The sequence below is a fragment of the Bombus affinis genome, chromosome 2 (assembly GCF_024516045.1).
Source record: "Bombus affinis isolate iyBomAffi1 chromosome 2, iyBomAffi1.2, whole genome shotgun sequence".
In the NCBI taxonomy this organism is placed as follows: domain Eukaryota; kingdom Metazoa; phylum Arthropoda; class Insecta; order Hymenoptera; family Apidae; genus Bombus; species Bombus affinis.
Genome location: NC_066345.1, coordinates 6,020,023 through 6,043,636, shown reverse-complemented (window position 1 = coordinate 6,043,636; position 23,614 = coordinate 6,020,023). Strand labels below are relative to the sequence as shown.

The window sequence follows — 23,614 nt, the reverse complement described above, 5'->3', positions numbered from 1 at the left end:
CGACATGATTAAAATTAATCCAACGTGACATCATGCACGTGAAGAAAAATTACTATACAACATGAATAATAATCTGAAGCATACAATTGGTGCCAAAAGTATCTCACTAAATATTGTGGCTCGTTAATATAACGAACAATTGATTGTTCAAATATTTCGACGATGTTCGCCAAGTGTGTGTTTCCAACAAATATCTTGGAACTTCTATGTATATGCATTTGTAGATTCTTTTCAAGTTTTACGAATATGCTCACGATAATCGTGTCTCATTACTAGTATAATGGTACTGGTGCTAATGGAATTGCAAAATGTTTTATGTCTCATGTGTATACGTAAAAGTTTTCTAATACGAATATCTTCGCAAACCACTATATGTTGCAAGTATAATTTAGCGTAATATAGGTTCCTTTTTTTCGTCGTATGTATGTAAATCCTTTTCTTTACTGGTTCTTTCGACAACTTCGCTTTTTTAATATAAATTACGTGCTTTAGTCTTTTAGAAATTTCCGAAATTTCGTTGCTTATTGTTTTATTAAGTTGGAACGTTTTCTTTTACAATACCGAATCGGTTAGTGAATTGAGGCTGACTACTTAATGAGAAGCTTGATGAAGAAATTTAATATCGCTCGGTATTACGGTTCGCCTACATACAAGGAACCTTGTCCAGGGAATTGCATGTTAAAGATAACGCGCATTCTGTACACTTCGATAGAAATCAGGTTCACTTTATTAATTCCGTCGAGGTAATTTCATTGAACTTCGTGACGAACATACTTTTAAGTCCTATTGTCAACGCAATAAGAAACGAATTACTGTAATATTTTCTATATCACGGCAATATGAAATAATTGAAATAATAAGATGTTGCAGTTTTTAATATGGTAGATTCAAGCCAGAGATGCAATATATCGATACAATTTAATTGAAATTTGTTTACATTTAATTTAAAATTATTTTACTATTACCAGTTTCAAATGTTCGTCACGCGTCTAATGTATTTGGCAACTCTCCTATCGCTTTATATTTATAAATATATTTTCGTGCCTACTTTTTAAACACGCTATGCTTTTTATATTTTTTCGTTCTCCCTTTCCTACATTTATTTCAATATCCTATTAAATAATACTATTATATTTCGCCAAGACGATGTAAATTAGTTACTTATACGTGGAAGTTATTTTACACTTTAGAGGGAGAAGGAAAATTTCCAGCAAGCCTCGAGGCTACGAACTTTCCACCTTTGCCAGTGAAACTCTATCCGCTCCCAAATTTACTCCTGGCATTCGAAGCAATTCGCATAATCTCGCACTACCTGACTTTGTTCACCTTTCAAGGCTAAATCTGTGCATAATACGCGGAGTGGAATTACGTACAATTTCTAATATTTCTGTTAAATAATTTTGTTCGAATAATATCATTATGGTATGAATGTATTCTATAATACTATGCTTCTATATTTCCAAATGAAACAATACGTTATAAGATCATCACGACAATAACTGGAAAAGTGTAACCTGACACGTTATCGTGTTATATCATCCAAAGTTTAGAACGCATCTTCGATGGAGCGCATCTTTCAAAAGCAATATGCTACTATACTTTTATATTGTTTCGTGAAAGTAAATTATAACGAGAGTAGAGACGTAATACGCATCCAAAATATATGTTTCATAAAATCACGTAGCCAAGATATCGTATCGTGAATAGCTACTACACGAAGGCGTTGTAATCGTTATAATCAAACGTTGCGATAGTATAAAATTAGCAGAATGATTGTTTAACACTGTATCGAATAGTGATACGTTGTTTTGTCGATGTATGTGTGAAAGGTATATTGTTTTCGGCGATGTATGTTGAAGGTTGATGAATGTTGAAAATTTGCAGAGAAGACAACGAGATACGAATATTAATTACTCGGAAAAGCATTTAATTACGGAATCCTGGAAAATTGAAGGGAAATTGTGAGAGAAGAAATGCGTCGAATCGAGGGAACTGTCATGAGCAAATACAGTAGCGCGACAGAGAAGAGCGATGCAGAGAAGGATGATGTAGGGAAGGACAGCGAAATTGACTAGGCATGCATGAGTCATGGTGTTTGTTAGAGCGTTTGCTAGAAGATTTAAGGCTAACATCCATTTAACAGCACTGCATCAGACCGGCGACGTTTAGATGTCCAATTGCTCACGCGTGGATGCTGTTTACCGCACACCTAACATATTGACATCGGACGACATAACTCTATTAATTTTTCGTTATCTGTCATACGGAAGACAATACGTTACCTGTGAATAACCACATCGTTAGCCACATGTATGAGCAGCATGTAATCATCTCCTGATCGGCAAAACATTTATGCCGAGAATCTCATCTCTGTGCAGACAATGCAGTGTATCGATACTCGTTGCTGTTATGGATATGTGAACGAATTTATATTTAAACTACATATGATAATGTAAATACGTTGACATCGGTCTGATTTTTATCCCCATTTGTATGCTGTGCTTTTAAGCAGATGAAAGCTTTTTATGCTATATAGGAAATGCTACTTTGCGATCCGAGCTGATTCGAATGTAACATTTAACGACACAAGAACGATTAGATACGCGACGATAAATTACTTTACGTGATAGCTGATCTGCCTGTGCAATTGAGCGATTTTCCTTGCAACTGGTAACAAATCAAACTTTCGACATTCCTACCGCAATCGGTCGAAAATGTTTGCAACTGAAGGTATTTTGTTTTTATTTCTTATCTTTTTTTTTTGTACATGTTTCTACCACCACATATGATTTACGCTAAAAATATGGGGTTTAAAATTAAAATTAAAAACGAACAATGCTTCGTTAATATCAGCTGAAAAGAGCTCGTTAATAGCGATTCCGTTACACCCCTCTGTTCACAATTCTCGGAGATAGTTGAAGCGAAGTACCGTTGTTTTTTGAGCTCAACTCTGGTTAGCGAAATAAATACAGTGGCTGAAGCTGGATGGGAGAACAAAGACATCGCGTCTCCTCTGCTGGCAACTGACGAACAATGTACTAACATATATATATGAATTATTTTCTCTCGATAGAACGTGCTGCAACAAATTGTTTAGATTTGCTCGATTAGAACGGGTCTAGGTACAAACCCGATCAAACTATTTTGAACTGTATGTTTTTAATCGATGGAGAATACAAATTCTATTATTTACAATGTAAATGATCACTTTCATGCGTTGTTGACTTTGCGCGACGAAATTTCTACTCTCTCGCCCACTCTTATTCGCTTTGTCTATTTTTTGGCCTGAACCGAACTCGAAAAGCTTTAATCGCGAATTCGTTAATGTAAAGCTTACAAGAAGAAGAAAATGAAATTTAATATTAAAGAGAAATATGTACGAAGATAAACAATGAAAGACGAAGTACTCAAGAATAAAGGATATAGACAGTTAGGATAAAAGAAATAAAGATATAAATAAGACGAGTCGCGTTAAAAGGAAACGGTCAATCTAATATCACGACGAAAGAGAAGTCTCTCAAGATTAAAAATTTGAATACGTAAGATAATATTAAAAGCAAAGAGATGTTGTTTGCTTAGAGTTGCCATTGATTTCCTTTAGAAAGGAATCCATAACGAGACGAATGTGTATAATCTGTGACTTTACAAAGTTCTGACTGAAAGCGAAATAAAATCCAACCAAAAGATAAATGAAATGAATTCCTGAAACGTAATAGTTGTTACTACCATATGTATATGTCGGGCCGTATTAAATATGTGTTCAATGAAATGAAGTATTACAATAAAGTTTCGTAATGAAGTGTTATAAACCGTTTCATTGGAAGCCGTGTCCACAAAGTTTTGCGAGCCAAGAGTCTCGTATAGGAATACGCCCGTTGAATACGCATAGTGCGCGGCATGTATTCTCTTTGAAGTACTGGTGGAATATTCAAAAAGTTCGTAACAAAGAATAGCGTTATAATATAAATTCAGCGGGTTTAAACGATGATAGGAGAATAAACGTGATTTAAAGAAATTATACTGAGCAGTGATCAACCTGCTTAATCAAGACCTATGTACAAAAAATTCGGTTTCATTTTATACCGACTATTTGATATGATAATATTAATTGACGTTTAATGATATTTTGACGAATGAAAATTTATTTGAGGAAACAATGTCATATCTTACAGCATTGGAATGTAGCGATTGGAAATTAACGGTAAATCGTAGCAGAAGATATCAGAGAAATGGATATAACGTGTGGAAAATTGACGAAACGTAAAAAGTTTCGATTGTTGTTATTAAGAAAACTTAAACGCGCAAACCACCGATATGAATTTCCACGTTTCTCGGGGGAAATGGATCGTTTGCCAAATTTATTTTCGTCGTTCCAAGCACAGCGTGGACTGTGCCACGATCGATCATATTTTTTTTTGCCAGTGAAACTGTACGATCGGCAGTGGTAACTGGAACGTTCGTCTATGTTCCAACTGCCGTTGTGTCCAAAGTTGGAAATGATTCATTAGTAATGGTACCGCTGGTACGACCGGTATTGGGAATTCAATGCCTTCGCCGGCAAGTTTTCGATTAAATCAATCGTCATGGAGTTTCGACTCGGTGTTATTTGAATCTTGTCGACGTTTAAATATCCTAAAGTCTCAACTTTCGAGAATTCCTGAGAAACAGAGAATATTTTACCTTGACGAACAACATAAAAAAATATGAATACACATTGAATGATAATTAAAATCTTGAAGGCACTGTATCATACGTAATTCATATAGTGTCATTCTACACGGCACACATCGTTCTGCTAATTTAGATGACTATCGAAATGATGAATCTTTGGCTGTTGAACAAGAAGTTAACGAATATTAAATATAGTCGAATTTTTACATTTTTATTATTATTTTTTGTTGATTTTAGATGAAGAAGCAGAAATTGACTAATACAAGAAAGTGCTAATATTATAAGTAGAAACATTACTACACATACGTACGGTACGGTAGATAACAATTTCTATCGTACGAAATGGTCTTGCACTTTGTCATTAACGATAAGAACTCAAATCTGTCTAACATTTCCACAGGAAATAGTGTATCTGAGAGCGATCCTCCTACCAATTACGCAATATCCTCAAAAAGAGATATACGTACATTAACTTTAATTATAGATCCCCTAAACCAAGAACAAATACATGTGTTATCTACTGAATCACTATTTTTGATAGCGATTCTGATAATACGAAAAAGCTTCCAATCTCTGTATCGTTTCTATATAGTTGAAAAAGTTCAGGCGCTAGTTAACCAAATAGTTAAAAAAGTTAAGGCGTTAAATAAGAAATAGTTTTACATAGTCGATAAAAAGAATGATATTTAGCAGGTTAAGGAAATATTTCTGAGGCAAAATAAGGGACGATGGGTATAGAGGTTGTAATGTTCAACGTATCTGCATGCACGCAACACAATGTCCAAGCGGAACATATATATTGTTATGGGATGATAAAGTTTAATTTAAAACACTATGAATCTTCTGTTTACTGTGCCCACCTAAATCCTCCAATACAGAGGATCTCTAAAGAAAAGCTTGTCGTGTTTTTCGTGAACCTGGGGAGTACGTTCCTGACGGACGATGACTCTAACGCTACAAGCGTTGACCGGAGCACAGCAATTACATTTACAAATTCTAAAAGATAGATTAGTCGCAGAAAATACATTGTCTGATAAATTAGTTCGTAGAAAGTCTGTGCCTTAATTTATAGGTTTAACGACTTGACGGTGGAATACGACGCGATAAGAAAATAAATGTAGAGAAAAATGGAAAAAGAAGAAACGCCAGAAAAAACAATTACGAGTCTCGCTTGATTTTTTACTATTTCTTGACAATTATTTTCTTAAAGTATTCAAATTACTTTCAACCGAAACGCTAACTTTTTCTCCAATTCTAGAAATGAAACTTTAATAGCACATTATAGCGTTAATTATCTTCTTCCATATACCAAACATTTTACGCAGGTATAAAGAACTGAAATTAGATTTAAATTCGATTTACATTCCAAGAAGTCTCGTGACAAGCATTTAAGAAAAGCATTTCGATAATACAATGGAAACGTTCATTCGCGCTAATAGGAAGAAGAGAATTAAGTAGATTTTTCGTTGATAGATTTACTTCCGTGATGTTAATCTTCGTACGTTTTAGAAAAAAGAACAGAACCATTAATGGTGGAATTAATAAAACGGTAGAATCAAATTAAATTGACTCTGATTTGATTAAGGATTTACATTAAATTCGTGGCGTGGCCGAATTATACAATATTTTTACTCGATGTTATTAGATACAATTAAATTTTTATCTCCGTATTACGTGCGTGTCTCGCTCTTTTTTTTTTACAACCCAAAATGCTTCAAAGCACTGTGGTACTTCAACATTATCATAACTTTTGTATTTTGTTTTATTACTACACAACCTCATCATCATCAGACTCTTCGAAGAAAATTAATTTTATGTAGATAGTTTCGAACACCAGGTTTAAATTTTTGCGTATAAATAGGATATTCGTAAAAATCAACTTACACACGCGTATTGTGCTTTCTCGTTAATGAAATTATACTTTTACGACTCCTGTGTTCCTCGGTTACTCGTATTTAAACATTACAGAACATATCGGGAATATGTCAAAGAAAACGAACGTATTTGTCAGCACACGATTTGATAATATCAAGCCGATTGCGATTCGAAGTTGTAAGGTCTAAAGTTATAACAAAGTTTGTTAATATTCAGAAAGTTTTTAAAGTCCACAGAAGAAGCCTGGTAAAGTTCTAATTTTAAAGTTCGGCGACAAATTCTTTTCATAAGTCCAGAGAAAATTCTTTTTCTTTCTAACTGTCTCGTCCTTTATATTTTATTCATTCGTCTTTAGTGGTACTCCTTTGTGTTGAAATTTAACTAAGTCAGGAAATATATCATCAATTTCAGCGAGCTTTCTGAATTTTCAGGAGCGTTTCTGATCATTCGGCGCCCAGTATGATCGTTTAACAAGGGAACTTCGGTAACCCGGGAATTTCAGTCTCTCTTTTTAAGTTTGCAGATTTGTAGAATATCTCGATACAAGTATTGGACGAATGATTTTTTCTTTCTTTTTTTTTTTAGTATCAAAACGTGTCTTTACACGTAGATGCTATTTTCCTATAAAATTGTGAGAAAGTGGAAGATCGTTCGAGTGAAAGCTAAGCGCGTAAAACTGTGGAATGAAATTGCTAGAAATTTTAATCCTTAAATTAAATTCTTCTACCATAACTATGTTCACTTGTCGTCAGTCATTCCACGTTCTTTTGTATATTATCTGTCATAAGTCATAAGTAACGAAATCCAGTTAGTAAAATGGTATAAGTAAACGAAGTAGACAGTTGTAGTATGTTAATTACATCGTTGCCAATTTCAACTATAGTTGATACGCCCCCGAATTCTCGAGAAATAGCTTTACACGACGTTATGCTAGATACAATTATGATACAAAGACCGTCAAAGACGATACTCTCACTGAGGATGATCCCGTCTTGCTATTTTAACATTTATATGCATTGCATAAATTCAAATATTGTTTGAATGAACGAGACAATTCAACATCCTGTCCTGAATAGACAAATATCCTTGCGAATCAAATTTGTATATGCGAAGAAAGCAGAAACGCCAGCGAGTTGGAGTATAAAATGAAAGCTCCGTAGAGCCTTTCACTTAGCAAGAAAATCGAAATTTTTTTATAACGACGACGATGCGGTCTGTGAATAACGCTGCCTTCTTTTGTTTTTTCCTTTTTGCATAAAATTGTTTGGAGAAATCAAATTCGTTTTCAGATGTGAGGAAAAATAAAAATTTGTAGATTAGCTTTTAACGGATATTTTTTCCATGAAGAACCGGAAAGTAAAAAGAGGAAGTACCCAATACTTCTATCATTGAGATTCTCAGCAAATATACGAAGTTTACAAAAGAACAGGGATTTTCCAGTTACCATAGTTTCCGTGTATGCTCGATCAACGAATGGTGATTAAAAAATTTATTAGTTCATGGGTTCCTTTCTTCTTTTAAATGTCAGACGCTGGAAACTTCGAATGCTATTTAAGTTATCCTATATTTTTGTCGATTTTCGAACTCCTAAAAATATCAGATGTTTCATTCGTATCATAAATTTGGAGCAATCTGTTACTGTTAATAGCTCTTTTTACATTACCTCTCGCCATGAATAGTAAAATATTCGAGTAACGGTAGTTTGAATAAAGGTAGTTTGAAAGGTAGTTTCAATATTTACAATACTCATATTTGATGTTGTATTATGTATCGATTACTTTTCCAATGAATTAAAAATGTCTGATGTAATATTCCCTAATAAATTTAATAAAGTAGCTTACAAGGTGATTTCATATTAACCTGTTAATCTTTTACTAACTACGCTGAAAAAATTATTAGTGGAACACTTTGAACTTGCACTAATTGCACTGCAATATAATAAAACATTCATCGACATTCAGTAGAGATCCAATGCTGCAGCAGCTACACAAATGTAAGAAACAAACAGTAATATCTCATTATGAATATTGAATTTGAAGAAGATTAACATATGATGTTCTTTATGTGTTAAGAAACCTGCCTACGCTGCTTCTTCTATATCAATTGGAAAATACTAAATCAATAATATCAGCTTGTTAAATCAATTCAACAACTGTATATGAAACTGCATATATTCTGATTCTATGCCTTATTTATATTATTGATATTGCATTATCAAACATGTAGAGCTACTTCTCGTAGTACGCTTCCGGAGGTAAATAAAAATGACGATGTGGCTCAACAAACGGGATACTTGAGTAAACAAAGACAAGTCGAAATATGTTAATTTGATTGTACACGAAGCGATATATGTTCTCTTTTTAACTAAACGTTAAATCGTCACTGAGTTGATACTAGCAAATTTTGCATAAAAAATTACTTTTAAACTTATTTGGAGATATAAAATCCAAATGGAACGTATGACGACTAATTTGAAACCCTAAAACATTTCCAGTTAGAGACTCTGTGCGTTACATGTAATAATTCATGATACGTTTAATGATACTTATAATAAAACGAAAAATGACTGAATTTAGCGATTGAATGAATGAAGCAATTAATAGAAAACCAGAAAAATCCGCTAGTTTCGAAACTAGCTCACCTCGGTAATCACTCGTGTCATTCAGATCAGCACGTTTCTCTAAATCTGGCAAACAGACTAACTAAAATTAACAGAGAGATCTATCAATATTATTGTATTGTATTTTTGTGAAATATAGCTGTAATCATACCATGCATATTATATACTTAAATGCACAACATAAATGTTTTACCGACTTGTGAAGTCTTTGGTTCGATTAAAGCATTATCACACTGAGCAATTAAAGTTACTAATTCGTTTCGAAAAGCGTAGTAGAATAAAGCAGAAATGTTTAATATATTGCTACAATTAAATCATAATTTGAAAGAATGAATTTTATTTACGCTGTTCGACCATACACTCGCGTTCCAGTTACTTAAATAGGAAAATAAGTAATCGCGTAATTTTTTCTTTTTTACCATTTTACAATGCTGCTGTTACATATATCGCTATAAATTGTTTTCAGTTTTCGATAAGTGAAGCTAAATATTGGAAATTGTGAAAGAAAATTAATGAATTCGATTATTTAAATACATACGAAATACATACTGGCAAGAGAACAATGTATGAAGTCTTTATAGTCAAAATTTGTTTATGAAATTCTACGTCGAGGTGCACGTAGAAAAATATGCAGTGGACAAAAGTAATTACGTGCAACGGTAAGCGCACAAAGAGCGTTTTATTTTAGCAGAAGTTATTGTAATTAAGGTTTATAGGGCTGTTCAATTTCCTTCCGATCGATAGTGTCAATCCTGAAAGCGGGAGAATTAAAAACAATTGTTATCTTCGTTGCGATAACGATACGTAGCCTTTGTTATATTTTATGCAATTTTATTTTTCTATTTACCATCGTATTTATGATCGTAAACGATATATCAACCAATACAGTTAAATATTAATTTTGTACGTTTATTTACGACAGAAAGAATTACATTCTGTACTGTAATAATAACAATACTGTAATCTATACTATGTACACAATGTATCCGTTTTATCTTGGAAACACGGAAATATCTCGAAAACTATGTTTAAAACAAATGTTGTGGGATTTCGAAGGGGACATATGCCGATATTTATTTTACAATATTTTGCAATACTCTTGAAAAGCCCTTGAAAAGGTCACGGTTATATTTTTAAATGGGAACTATAACTTTTTTATTCCATATTTTTCTAATCGACGTGAAAACATTTTCAAAACACTACTCGTATTTTTTGTAAAAAAGACTACCATAGAGATATTAATTTTTGAGAAGAATGGAAAATTTCCTTTCCAAACATATAGAAGGACAAACGACTAATCGTTTTGGGAACAGTAGTTAGTACAAACACACGTATAGACACAATTGGCTATTTTCAGTGCCTCACGATGAATTACAAAGTCTGGCCGAGCTACCAGACCGTGGCGTACGTTGGATCACGCCAATGTCAGCAGAATTGCGGTATATCAAGTTTGAGATTTCATATCTCGACAGTGATTTATGCAAAAATACAAGTGAGAAGTGTTTTGAATATATTTCGATCTCGATCACAAGAATAAGGAACAGAAATATGTGTGGTTCCCATTTAATAATATAACCGCAAAGCTTTTCTTTCACCAAGCTTTTCAAGATTATTGCAAGATGAAATAAATATCGGCATATGTCCCCATCGAAATTGTACAACATTTGCTGCAAACTTTTTGTTATATCGTCCATAGTTTTCGAAATATTTGCGTGCTTCCAGATAAAACGGACACACTGTACGTAGGAAGGATTAATTTTATTGTATTGTAAAAAAAGATTTGTATTTGATCTTCGAAATTCGATTGCAATTTCTGCAACCCGGTACAACCTGGAATAGGTGGATTCCTCGCGACGAAATAAATCGAAAATAAAGATTAGCGATTTCTTGTTCGCGGCTTCGTTTTCGAGAAAATCCTGTCTGGACATTTTTCGAGCACTTGCCATAATTTCGATTTAACCGATCGTACTCTACGTTAGTATTTTGACAATATTATAAAGAATACTAATTAATACTACATTTTAACGAAAGCAACGTTTACCTTAACGAAGAAATTGCTGCAATTATCGTTCATTTTGTCCCGAACGAATTGCTGCTCGTCAAGTCACGAGATCACGAAATTGTTGCCAATAAATTTTGAATTCGCATTTGCCCAAATGCCCTGTATAATCCTTTGACGCACATTAGATGTAAAAATTAATTCTTCTCGGTTTTTGTTTAAATTTGTGGATAGTCAGTGTGAAGTCTGTCGGAAAGAATTTATTATTTCTACGTCTATTAATCGTTCACGATTTCTATACTCTACGGCATACACAAATTCTTTGATACAATCCCATAAAAAAGATTCAATTTTGTAGCTGAGATCACCGTTCCACCAAAACCAAGCGTGACATCGCTTACTCGATTGTAAATACAGGTACAAGGCAATCTAATAGCATTGCTTATAGCGCGGTTAAAGCGCGACAAGTGCAAAGGAAGCACGCGACCAATTTTCGAGCTTCATTTTCTCAAGACCCAAGCTGCGAACAAATAATCATTATTCTATACTTTCGATTTATTTTTTCACAAGGTTGTACTACCCGTACTGGGACATCCTGCGTGTGTATATTGTACACAGTGTACATATAACGTGTAATATGTCGTGTAACATGTAATATGTCGTGTAAGGTATTAAACTAACTATACGCCGCCTATTTCAAAAGTAATGAGACTGCTAACTTTATAATTGAGATTGCTAGCGTTGATAAATTATAAGTAAACTATGTATGCAATGCCATCCACGGACCGTATTAGAATATTCAGGTTAAATGCATCTTAATTAGGTTAGATGATACGAGGTAATTGTTAAATAACCAACAATATCTTCAACAAGGGCGTTATGCGGTTGCTCCATTACCACTTTTTTGCTGGATTATCTCATAACGAATTTTTCTGCGGAAGAAGTTCTAGCGTAGTTCTGGTCTTTTCACTTCGCTTATTATCTCTCAAGATTAGCGAAGTTTGCCACTCTCATACACCTGAAAACATTCGGAAACGTATAACCGATCAATCGAACTTTCCGGAGGATGAATATTTTTAGCTCTGCTTTCAGGAATGATAAAAATACCTACTTCGATGTGTCAGTGCCGAAGGGAACTACTAACTTCGATGATCACCATTTCAATTCTTAAGAAGGTAACTTAGAATATCTCGTTTCGTCGTTAATAACAATGTACTTAAGTAACATGAGTTCGTTAACAATTAAAGATACGAAGACTGAATATTCTTATTACGTAATTACAAATGGATCTTTTTCTTATTTTGTACGAAATTATGGATCGTAAAAAGCTTTTTGTATTATATTAACACGATCTTCGATTGCGATATATTCATTGCATTTTCTTATCTACAAATAGACATCATTTAGCGTGATTTAGTTAAGTGCCGTACGATGTAGTGAAATCAAATTAGAATCAAGAATAGTTCAAATTTAATAATATCATTAATGCTCGCATCTTGTTATAATTTTATGCGTAGATATTTATTTATTTACAATGAGCTCTTAGGCTTTCTATAAGGGGCTACGGCTAAATTAATCGACCGGAATGTAAATATAAATAAACTGCTATAAATGGAATGTTATTGGTAGATTACCATCATAAATTATAATTAGGAATATGCGATTACGTTATATCTTTCTACATCTACCAGACCATCTTACAGGATTCTATCGAGAATAAATCTAGAAAAGTTGAAATGATCGCGATTGTATCCGTCGACGTTCAAATCGCTTTATACGTACGCTTAAATATGTACGTGTAATGGAATTTATTAGTAGCGCTTTCCATAACGACGTTTGAAAATCATAATATTCGAGATAAAGTTTCCATCGGGCGATTTGCTCGATTTCTCGTGTCGAAGATTCAAAATTCATTAACGATGCATAAAGGGATCGCGCACTTATCTATTTCGTCGATCAAAGTGGCTCTTTGATCCCCAGTGCAATTTTTCGATTCTGAATTCCGGTAAGGGCGAGCAAACAGCGATAACCGTGATTGCATAGATTTTCGTTTTGAAGCTCGCTAGTTCCGCTAGGCTGCCACTGGAGAAGCGAGAAAGAGCTTACATTTGGGACGAGATAGAAAAAGAAAGAGAGATAAGAGGTGGAAGGAAGAAGGGAAAAAAATTGGTTCGAGTCTGTTTTGCGCATCGTACAATTTTCTGGTTCGATGTGAGGTCGAACGTGATGTTTCGCCCGGAGTGTTCTCTTTTTCTCCGCCTGTTCCCTCTCGCTCGTCCGATATAACGTTTGGTTGCCTTTTCACGTCCCTTTCCTTTTCGTTTTTCTCTTTATTTCTGTCGTCAAGCATGGCCGTCTGTCGTCCTCCTTCCGCGACTCACAGCCATCGGCATTGTCGCAATTGCAGTACTGACTGATTTGGGTTATGTCGTCTCCGAAATTTTAGCAGCATCTCGTCGTCTCGTGTCGCGTCGAGCCTGCTACTGTCGGCCACCGCCGTTTTATTACAGTGTTGGTAACGACGGTATCATCGCGAAACCAATTTCACGAATTTCCGTCGTAGCTTGCGTATACGACACTATAAAACGGTTGCGGCCGAGCAAAATTTTTCTCCTGCTCCGTTGATGCTTCTAACCGCTGTTACCGAAATTCATCTCATTCAAAGCGACGTTTATGAATTTATAGTAGCCATTGGTTTTGCGCGCCTAATTTTAACTCGCACTGTGATTGATGCGCCAGTCTTGTTACTGTTACAGAATCATTCAAATTGTTCGAACACGTTTTGTGAATTACGCGTCACATACAAGGTAATAAGAAGATACAGAATGCATCGAGCAGGCATTCTCAATTTTCCTATTTTTCTGTATATTTTCCAAATCGATTAGTCTGTTAAAAATTCATTACGCTTCATGGACACGTTCGATCCGCATATATCTAACATATAACATCACTAAATTTGTATTAACAAAAAGGACATATTATCTTGTCTTCAAAATATAAAATGGATTACGCAATCCGACGGAAAGTTAATAGGAATTGCACAAATATAAAACATGGAGAGATTAATTTATCCAATATGGATCCTAAAAATGTTTATTTATCGGTAAAAGTAAGACAATGGAAAAGTAAAAAGTATTTTATTGGCAGAAATAAAAGTGTTCGATAATGTCAATGTAAACGGAGCAAACAATTTTTTACTTAGTATTTATATTGTCTGATATCTTTACTGCACCGTGTATAATAGCCTTAACGCATTGTGACATTGACGTTACAAGATTTCTACGATTTATTGAAAGTTCTTTCTGCGATATTATAATTTTATCGCTTCTCGAAGATTATTTTTATTTTCTGGCTTCCTCTCGTTAATTAATTTTGTTCTCATGTTCTATCGGATTTGAGTCAAACTGATCATCTTATTCTCGTAATACCACAACAAAATAGGGGAAGATTTCGATAAAACTCGATTATATTTTAGCAGTAGACATATATATCTTCTTGGAACAGATGAGGAAGGAAATCTGACATGATATAAATTAAATAGCAACAAAATAACACAAGCTTTTATTTATTTAAAAAAAAAGGAAGAGAAAGTGTTTGACCGACAGAATTTAGAGTTATCGAATTTGATCGGTCAGTGTTTACAAGTTTAACAATAGGATTACTTGTATAGGAAAGAAATATATCGAAGAATATACTCGTATTGTTCGCTACGGACATTTGTTCCATCAAAATTGAATTGTCAATATTTAAATAACTTTGACTAAAGAATTAAATATAGCCTTGTGTAAATCTTTGTTCCACTTTTTGACATATTGGTTCTTCACAACCTGATTGTAACATCTTACTCATTTAAATATCGATCATTCGGAAACTCTGAAAGTAGCAAACGAAATATTCTTCCTATCAGTGAAACAGAAAATCCAGGTCAGTTTAAAATACTGCATTCCGATTTGCACTTTCATCGGTCTTATCCACTCGCTTAGCACTCGGTATGATGCTAAATTATAACTCAGCTTCGAAGGAAACGGGGTAGAGAACTGACAGCATCAAAATTAATTCCACGTCTTCTTTCTTTCGTGCTTTTCCTGGGTTTCTAGGAGGCACCTAGATGGATACCTACGTTTATTCGTGCGGAAGATATAATGGCCTCTTCTGTCCTCCTTTTCCCCAAAAGCAAGATGCTGCTGCTATGAAAATACCGGATTTTCGTACTAGCGAACAATCTTTAATCACACGCACATGTTGCGCGAAAATAGACATACGCATGAAAGTGTATATAGTGGCCCACAAAAGTGATCGCACACTTAGCGTAGAAAATTTGTATGCGCATATTGCAATAAATATTGTAATAAAACATTTTGGTATTTGGTCAATAGTATAATGAGAACGCGACTGCCACGATTATAATGGCAAAATTTGAAGATGTACGTTACAGTTGCAAGATATTTACTGCAAACTTATATGTAATAAAAAATTAATATACGATGTGAATCACTTTATTCTTTTTATCACTTACGGTGTTGGTCGCCTTAAACACATAAACGTGTTGAGGATGATCCCACCAAATATTGGGACTTTTGTAACTTCTGTATACACTTCCAGAATCTTAATAATTATATATATTATAACTTACTTATAGTACTAATGAAATTTTAAAATATTTCGTATAGCATAACGTAGTATGTTCATGAATGACAAGTATAGGAATACTTTCGCGTGCCAATGTATATGTACAAAGGAAAAAGAAGAAAAGGGGAAAAGGGGAGGAAATGGAGAGACATTGTAAAAAAATGTAACAAATGCAGAAGGAGCAAGGAGAATATAAATTTAGAAGATATTTATAAACTGTTGCATATCGAATGTTAAGAAACTAAAGGGAATATGAAAATGGAAGAGGGAAAGTAGAAGTAAATAAATAAAACAAATAATAGAAGAGGTAACAGATAAGAATAGAAACCACGTGAGATTTGAAGTTGGAATAGGAGACGAATAGTGTTTCATATCAGATAGTCTCATACTCCGCTATAAGCTCCTAGCACTTACGCCAAGCTTACCTAATTCTTTCTTTAGATTATCCTGATACGTTCGAAGGCCATATCATATAAAACAGTTAATGAAAAGAATCGTTAAACGTCTCTTCAGCAAAATTCGTATCACTATCAGATCCCTTAAAAAACGTTAATACATTGTTTGCATTTAAAAAGTGTAATAGTTACAAGTGTTTTGTAACAACTATTTAATTAATAGAAATTTAAAATTTCATATAGTAACAGTTACTTATAGTGTTCTAAACAAACTTAAATTTAAATTAAAGATTAAAATTATATTTTATTGAAAAATGCGAATAAGCTTCTTTCCATTTATAGTACATTCAGTTTCATTCGATATATTGATTCAAGATCGTTTTAAAGAGAAAGATAAGATACGTATACATATATAAATTATTCATCGTAGGAATGTACGGAGTACAATGGATTTCGTGATACAAAAGCAAGTTAAAATCTTAGAATGAACTTTCTTATTAATAAGCAAATAGATTTGTATTCTATTCATAATTCTCAATTATAAAATAAATGATATAAACATCGTACGAAAAAAGTTTACAATTTTGCCTTGTCTTTGTACGAAGAATCGCCTCGTCCTCGTCTGTATTGAGAATTCTGTTACACTCTGTATAACGCCGTGATCATAATGTTTCTACAATTAGCATAGTGGGGAAATTCGATCTGAAATAGGATTTGCCTAATTTGTTCTTTGGGGATTCCTTGATACATCAGGGACTTTATCGCGTGGACCAGTTAATGGAGAGGAAGGTTATCCTTTGGGACAAAGGGACTTCTCGTTAGGTCGCTCCTTTAACCGTTTCACTAAACTCCCGTGACGTCTTGAGCTTAAAATCCCGTCGGGCTGCTTGTCACTCCTCTACTTTCGGCTCGGTCGCTCGTTCGTCCTGCTAGCGTCTCTGTTCTTCAGTTCATCACACATTCCACTCTGGTAATTGAGAAATCCTCTGAGTAACCTCTTTTCAGAAGGATTTTCGGCTCTCCACCTGTTCTTCGTTTCCTTCATCAGTTAATCCTCTGTTACGTTTGTGTTTACCTTCTTGCTCCGTGATTTTATGAAAATGAAATATTTCCATTTAAAAGTCGCGCACATGTTATATAATAAACCCTCAGATCTGATGCCTGAGAATAAATTATACGGTGTGCAAGTTATTTGGGGCATTGCTATGATTCGATGGTAGTTTGCACATCGTTCTAGTATCTCCTGTTCTAATATCGATGTTGTGTAACGATAACGGTAGCGTGACGTTATCGTGAAACCTATCGCAATAAGATTGAGTAACAGTTTGGGATGAGTATACGACGTTCGATGATCAGGTGAAAAGTTAGAAAAATTTCTTATACGGTGACAGTTGGACGATAAACATGTTGTCGACACGGAAGAGAATAAGGGGTGACATTCTGCGATTTTCGAAAGTCTGTAACCGTTTAGTTGACCGAGAGAGTGACGTTGGGATGTGGTTCTGCAATTGGTTCTGGAGTTATGTGCGCTTTACCAGTGGTGAACAATGGGTGTATTGGGGTGCAAGGGATGGCGGACTTGACAATTTGAAAGACGATTTACGACTACCTAGATCGCCGTATGCTGAAAGATTTATTAGCCTCGAAGATGCAACATTAACATTATGCATAATTTATGGCTATAGAATTTTGACAGGTAGCGAACGGAAAGTATTTAATTTATATTTCAAATCTTTCTTCATTATCGAATAATTGTTGCCCCATCTTCTTCTTTTTCTCGTTCTACTTCTTCGTACGAATTCTTAATAACTTTATCAAAGAAATTGTCATTTCCATCATTTATAATTCACATAATTATTTTTCATTATCGAGCACGGTAGGTTTTGGTAAAACTTATCGAACAACTCTCATATATTTTACATTTATTGCATTTGCGTAGCCTCGTACGATATATCACAATCCTATGTGTTTCATCATTTACGTTAATCCATAATCCAACTATAACGAACAGATAGAACTAACTGAAATACGATTGGCAATAAATATAGCGACTAGATCATTAAATTTATGGCTTTTATGGTTAGTAGACGTGTCAAACTTTATCTATTAGCAGTAACATATTTTCAAACGTCGTCAAACATTCGATATTATCTTGCCTTTGTACGAGAAAAATGCCTGACTTGTTGGTTAAATCGTAAACATACTTCAATATAAATTGCGAATTTTATTCCAATATGTTGCAATAATGCAATTAAAGCAATTACGCAATATTCTGTTTAATAATCTTCTGCCATCTATTAGCTAATACCATGACTCCATCCGTGCAAGACTTGATTTCGAGCAATGGCTCAAAAACATGTACCTGTAAATAGTATCTGTGACTCGGTTAGCTTCTCGCTGTGCGAAATTGATGTAATAACGAAGAAACAGCGACCGCTTTCGTAAAATTTTTCAATTTCTCGAACGCTGTAGCAAACGTATGGTATAACATTCATCGCATTCCCGGAAAATAGCGTAATCTGTTTAAAAAGTCGAATGTCTCCTGATTTACACGCTCGTTGCCGTATTCCCTGCGGAGAAGGTGGGGAATAGAAGACGAAGTGCGAGGAAAGATTTGCGACGAGAGAAACTTTTCCGTAGGAAAGATTAAGGTGCTGGCATCTACTCCTCCATATCTTTAAGTTCACTCGTCGCTTCGGCCTTTACGGCGTCTTAAAAAGACACTTTCATGATACTCCTTCGTGCAACCGGTAAAACTTTCTGATTAAACTTTTACGGGAATTCGAAATTAATTACTGTGGCGCAAACTTGTTTTCAATGTTAATTAAGTGCAACGAATCTAGAAAAAATAAAAAAAAAAAAATAAAAAAAAAGGATGCGGAGACATCCAAAGTGTAGCATGAGATTAATAGAAGCTCTTTTTGTATAGCTGTAAAATTCTAATTTTATCAGTATAGTAAATTTTTCGCCAATTTACATATTTAAATTTAAATCGCAAATTTCAAGTTTCATGCGATGTTAGAAACACATTTTTAGAATCTGAAAAAGAAATCGCACGATAAAGTACGATTACTCGAAGTGATAGAAATGATTGGACGTTGCCAATCTACACATACTACGTACGGCTCGTTCTTATTCTAAAGTCTCATTGTTCGCCGATCTTCTTCGTGTACCGTTTTTTCCCTCGTGAAATACGTCACAGGACGTTGCGTTCTTTACTGTGCGTGCATATTCTTCTCTTTTTTTAATGTGAATTTTATGGCGCATGTTTTCGTGCTACATGCTTTTGCTTTTTATTTGACGATCGTGAAGCATTTTATATATACCTGTACAAACCTCTGTGGCATGCCACGTAGATTGGTTGCATGTATGTATGTTCGTTTTTGCATATATGCTTAATATACACTCGTACCAATCTGTTTCCTCGCACTTGTTTTACCTCTTTTTTCTCTCTAACTTTTTCCCGTGCTCAATTAACAACCATCAGAGTATCTTTATAAAAAAAAAACCTGCATTTTTCTAAATCAGAGATATATCGATAGCAGATTAAGCGAACATGATGATTAAACATATACATATAATAAGTACGTATAATCTTGCTATAAGTAATATAAGAGAGGGAACACACTTTTTCTTATCATTTAATTAATCTATTTTCGAGAAGATTATGATTATTATATACGAATGGATAGAAAATGGTTAACTGCATATGATTTCGGGAAATCTAATCAAATACATGTATATTTAAATGAAATAACAAGTTTATATACATCACAAATCCCACGACAGAATTAAATCCCACAAAAGAGATAAAACAGCTATTTTAGATAATAGATATTTCAGATAATTAAATAGCAGGGATTTTAATAAAATAATAAACGTGCGTACGTTGTACGCGTAAAAGAAGAACAGTTTTTGTTTTTCTAAGCGAAATGCATACTTTTACGATCATTAATCTCTTTAAAGCTCTCGGATCAATCAATGACTCTTGTCTGTGTTTGTTCATGCAAAGCTTTTTAGAATTTTTCCGCTTGTTTTACTCTTTTACCACTGTTAATCAATGCGAAGCACCGGAGAAGAGCTCACAGAGTAGCGTGCTCGAGTACTTGCATAGTTGTCAGAATAACATGTCACGAATGGAGCTTTACCTTCCAATTATTTCTACGTAGAGCCAAAGGAGAAGGTAAGTAAGTAAGCACAAAGTAAGATGTGCATATAATTAGAGTTAACTTATTCTTTTTCTTAGATTTTCGTTCAACAATAACCAATAAAATTATAAAGTTACGTATTATTTATTATGATACTATTATAATTGCTTATTATTCATTACTTAAACAAATAACTTACACATACAAAAAAGATGAATTTATTTACTTTGTCTTATCACGACTAGTTTCATCACAGCTGAGAAAATAGCTCTATAGGATCATACATGCGATTCGTTTAAAGAACTACATTAAAAACGTGTTTAAATCACGAAATTGTAACTACGGATTTATTCGAAATCAGCGGTTCATAACGAACAATCTAAAAATAGAGATACGTTAGAAGTTGGACAATGTTTTAAATGGCAATCTCCAATGTATGGTCATATTGTATATGATACTGACTGACTTGGTTGAGAAAAATGTATTAAAAATTTTATAGCGATTGTAGATATATACTTCTATAAAAAGTTTTACGATACAGAAATAAATTTAAAGGAAAATTCTTTGTCAGCATACACCGGCCATTGGAGAGGGTAATGAAAATGTAATCAGAAAGAAAGGAACGTGTTAATTCTTTTTATACTTCGCGCGTGATACGCCAAGGCTAGCCTGATCCGCATATTATGGAAGTGGTCAGTTCAACCGAAGTTTTATATCGGGTTGGTCGAAAAGTATTGTGAGAATTTTCGATATGAGACTATATCAAGTTGATACAAATTGTTCTCGATATTCCTCATTCGGTGTTCCTAACATTTCACTCACGCGCGCGATATAACGTGGATTATTTTCATTTGGTCTATAGACCTGATCGTTGCCAGTTTCGATAGGTCAGCCGGAACGTTTATGACCGATAGCACCGAAATGTCCGTCACGAAACTTTTTGAATCGTCTTCGCACTATTCTTTTGTTCACATCACCGTCACCATACATATCAGCAATCTTTTGCGTTGTTTCATATTTTTATTTCTAATAAAATAATAAACAATAAAAATGAGAATAATGAAAATAATCAAATGAAATAATGAAACATAATTGCACGAAAATACATCTTCCCGTTGTTCATCTTTGAATCGAAGTAAAGAGTAAAAATATTTAAACAAACGAAATGAAGTCTTTTTCTAATCACACGTTAAAGTCTCAACTGTTAGGCCACGCGTGTATTTTTTATATGTTAAGAAGTTTTCCGATTTAAAAACAGCAAAAACGATCTCTCATGGGAAAATCCTGCATTACATGTTGGCCAACCCAATACGATTCGGTTCAACTTAATCTTCTGATTCGTTGATGATGAATTTGACATCGATGAAAAAATCTAACTCGGTTCGGCTTGAGTATATTTGAGAATACAACGTCGAATACATTTGGCAGTAACTACTTATGCTACTGGCCCATGCATGTGTGTTATAATTGAACAAATCTATACACACTAGGAATCCCCGAGTGTAAGGACGTCATGACTCGCTGATCTGCACACGTTTAATAGTTTTGGCGAGCCCACAATTCGTTAGATTATACGCCATGATAACATGATCTATTGAAAGTCTCTGATAGTAGCTTGCACTTGGCTAGCAAACGCAGACTTTTAATAGTCACGGATGGTATTCAAAGATGCGTATTGTAGGTGAATAAAAATGTCTGAGAAATGCTTGGAAAAGGTGAAAAGTGCAAAAACGATATAACAATTTACAAAAGATTGTATCCATCGCATTTTATCTCGTTCGATGGAAGATACGCTTTATTTGAAACAATTTTTGAAGTTTTCAATATGGTACAGTCTTTTCAAGAGCTCAGATAATTTCTTAATGAGCAAATCGCTTTGAAGTTACAAAGAAGTTTTCCATTCTAAAATATCGATTCTTAAAAATTCGGAATAATAAAACGAGGATTGTAGAAAGAGACATTAGGAAACGTAAATATAAAATTGACGAAACTTAACCGAAATGAAGCTGGTGGTAGTTGTAGAAAAGAAAAGAAATGAATTTTGACAACGTTAAAAAAAAACCATAGGCTTCTTTTTTATGTATTTATAGCAAATATCGACTTGTGATATCATAATTTTCTTTCGTATATAGCATTATTTAATTTGCAATACCGTTCGTTCGAAGCGCTTCTGGTTCTCTCGCTATCGTTTGTCTTCTTTCGTCAATCAAAAATTTCCTGTCACGTTTATTCGTTGTAGCTTAATGGCCCACGTATATTTCCATATGGATATACATAATTTCCTCGTATTTTTGTTCAAGTAAATCAGTAACGCGAAACAAATGTCGCATGCTCGCTAATACAACGCGTACGGCACGTATTTTTACTTTTCTTTTTTAAGGCACTACAAACAGCGCGGGGTGCGTGGATTGGTACATTTTTTTACGAACGCAGGAAGCGTGAATGATTTAGTGGAACCTATATTAGTAGACACTTGACAGAGTCTAGTGGAAAAGCTTAATGGCTCTCGTGATCGGAAGGGAAGCAGAAAAAAAGGAAATGCTTTACCGGTGTTGCATCGCGCCACGATTTTTATCCGTTTTACGAGTACCTCGAGTGGCCGTTCGGTGACGAGCAGGAGAAACAAGAGAAGAAAAAAAGAAAAGATGGAAGAGAAAAGAGAAACGACGACGCAAGTAAATTCGTAGATATTAAACTGTAGCGGAATATAAAAACACTCGTTCATCGCAAGTATTAAAAGATGTTACTGTCGCCAATACGCGCGATATCACCATGGACGCGTAACATTTGTTCACTCCCTATGACCAATAACGTTAGTACTCACCCTGATCTTTTATTCCATTCTCTGTTACGTTTAGCTTATGCTTCAGCATCTATTACATTATACCGTTATTATAGAGATATTTACGGGCACAACTATTGCTTCCGCTTCGCCTTCTTTCCAATGCAACAGTTTACTTGATATCTTTACATCGAGAATAAAAGTGACATTCCCAATTCAATAATATTTCAATAACATTTATTTCATTATATATTATATATTATATTGCTATATATTATAATATTTCAATAACAAATTCAATTCTCTTTCTGTATTATTTCACAATAATACAGAATGTTTGCGTACCTATACTAGTCCTTCGGAAAGATGGACGATATTTTAATTGTAACCTCGTATGCACTAATTAAAATAACGATATTGCAATGTTGTTGTATAAGTTAGAATAAGCGTTGCATTAGGATAAGTGTAGATAGTTTAAGGAAACAGAGCTATCGG

General features: G+C 34.2%; 1 protein-coding gene across 1 annotated transcript in view; it reads left to right on the top strand.

Moving 5' to 3' along the window:
• Positions 1 to 23,614, top strand: part of LOC126928720 (lachesin-like) — a 96,601-nt gene that overhangs the window by 4,643 nt on the left and 68,344 nt on the right. The gene's annotated exons all lie outside the window — the stretch shown is intronic.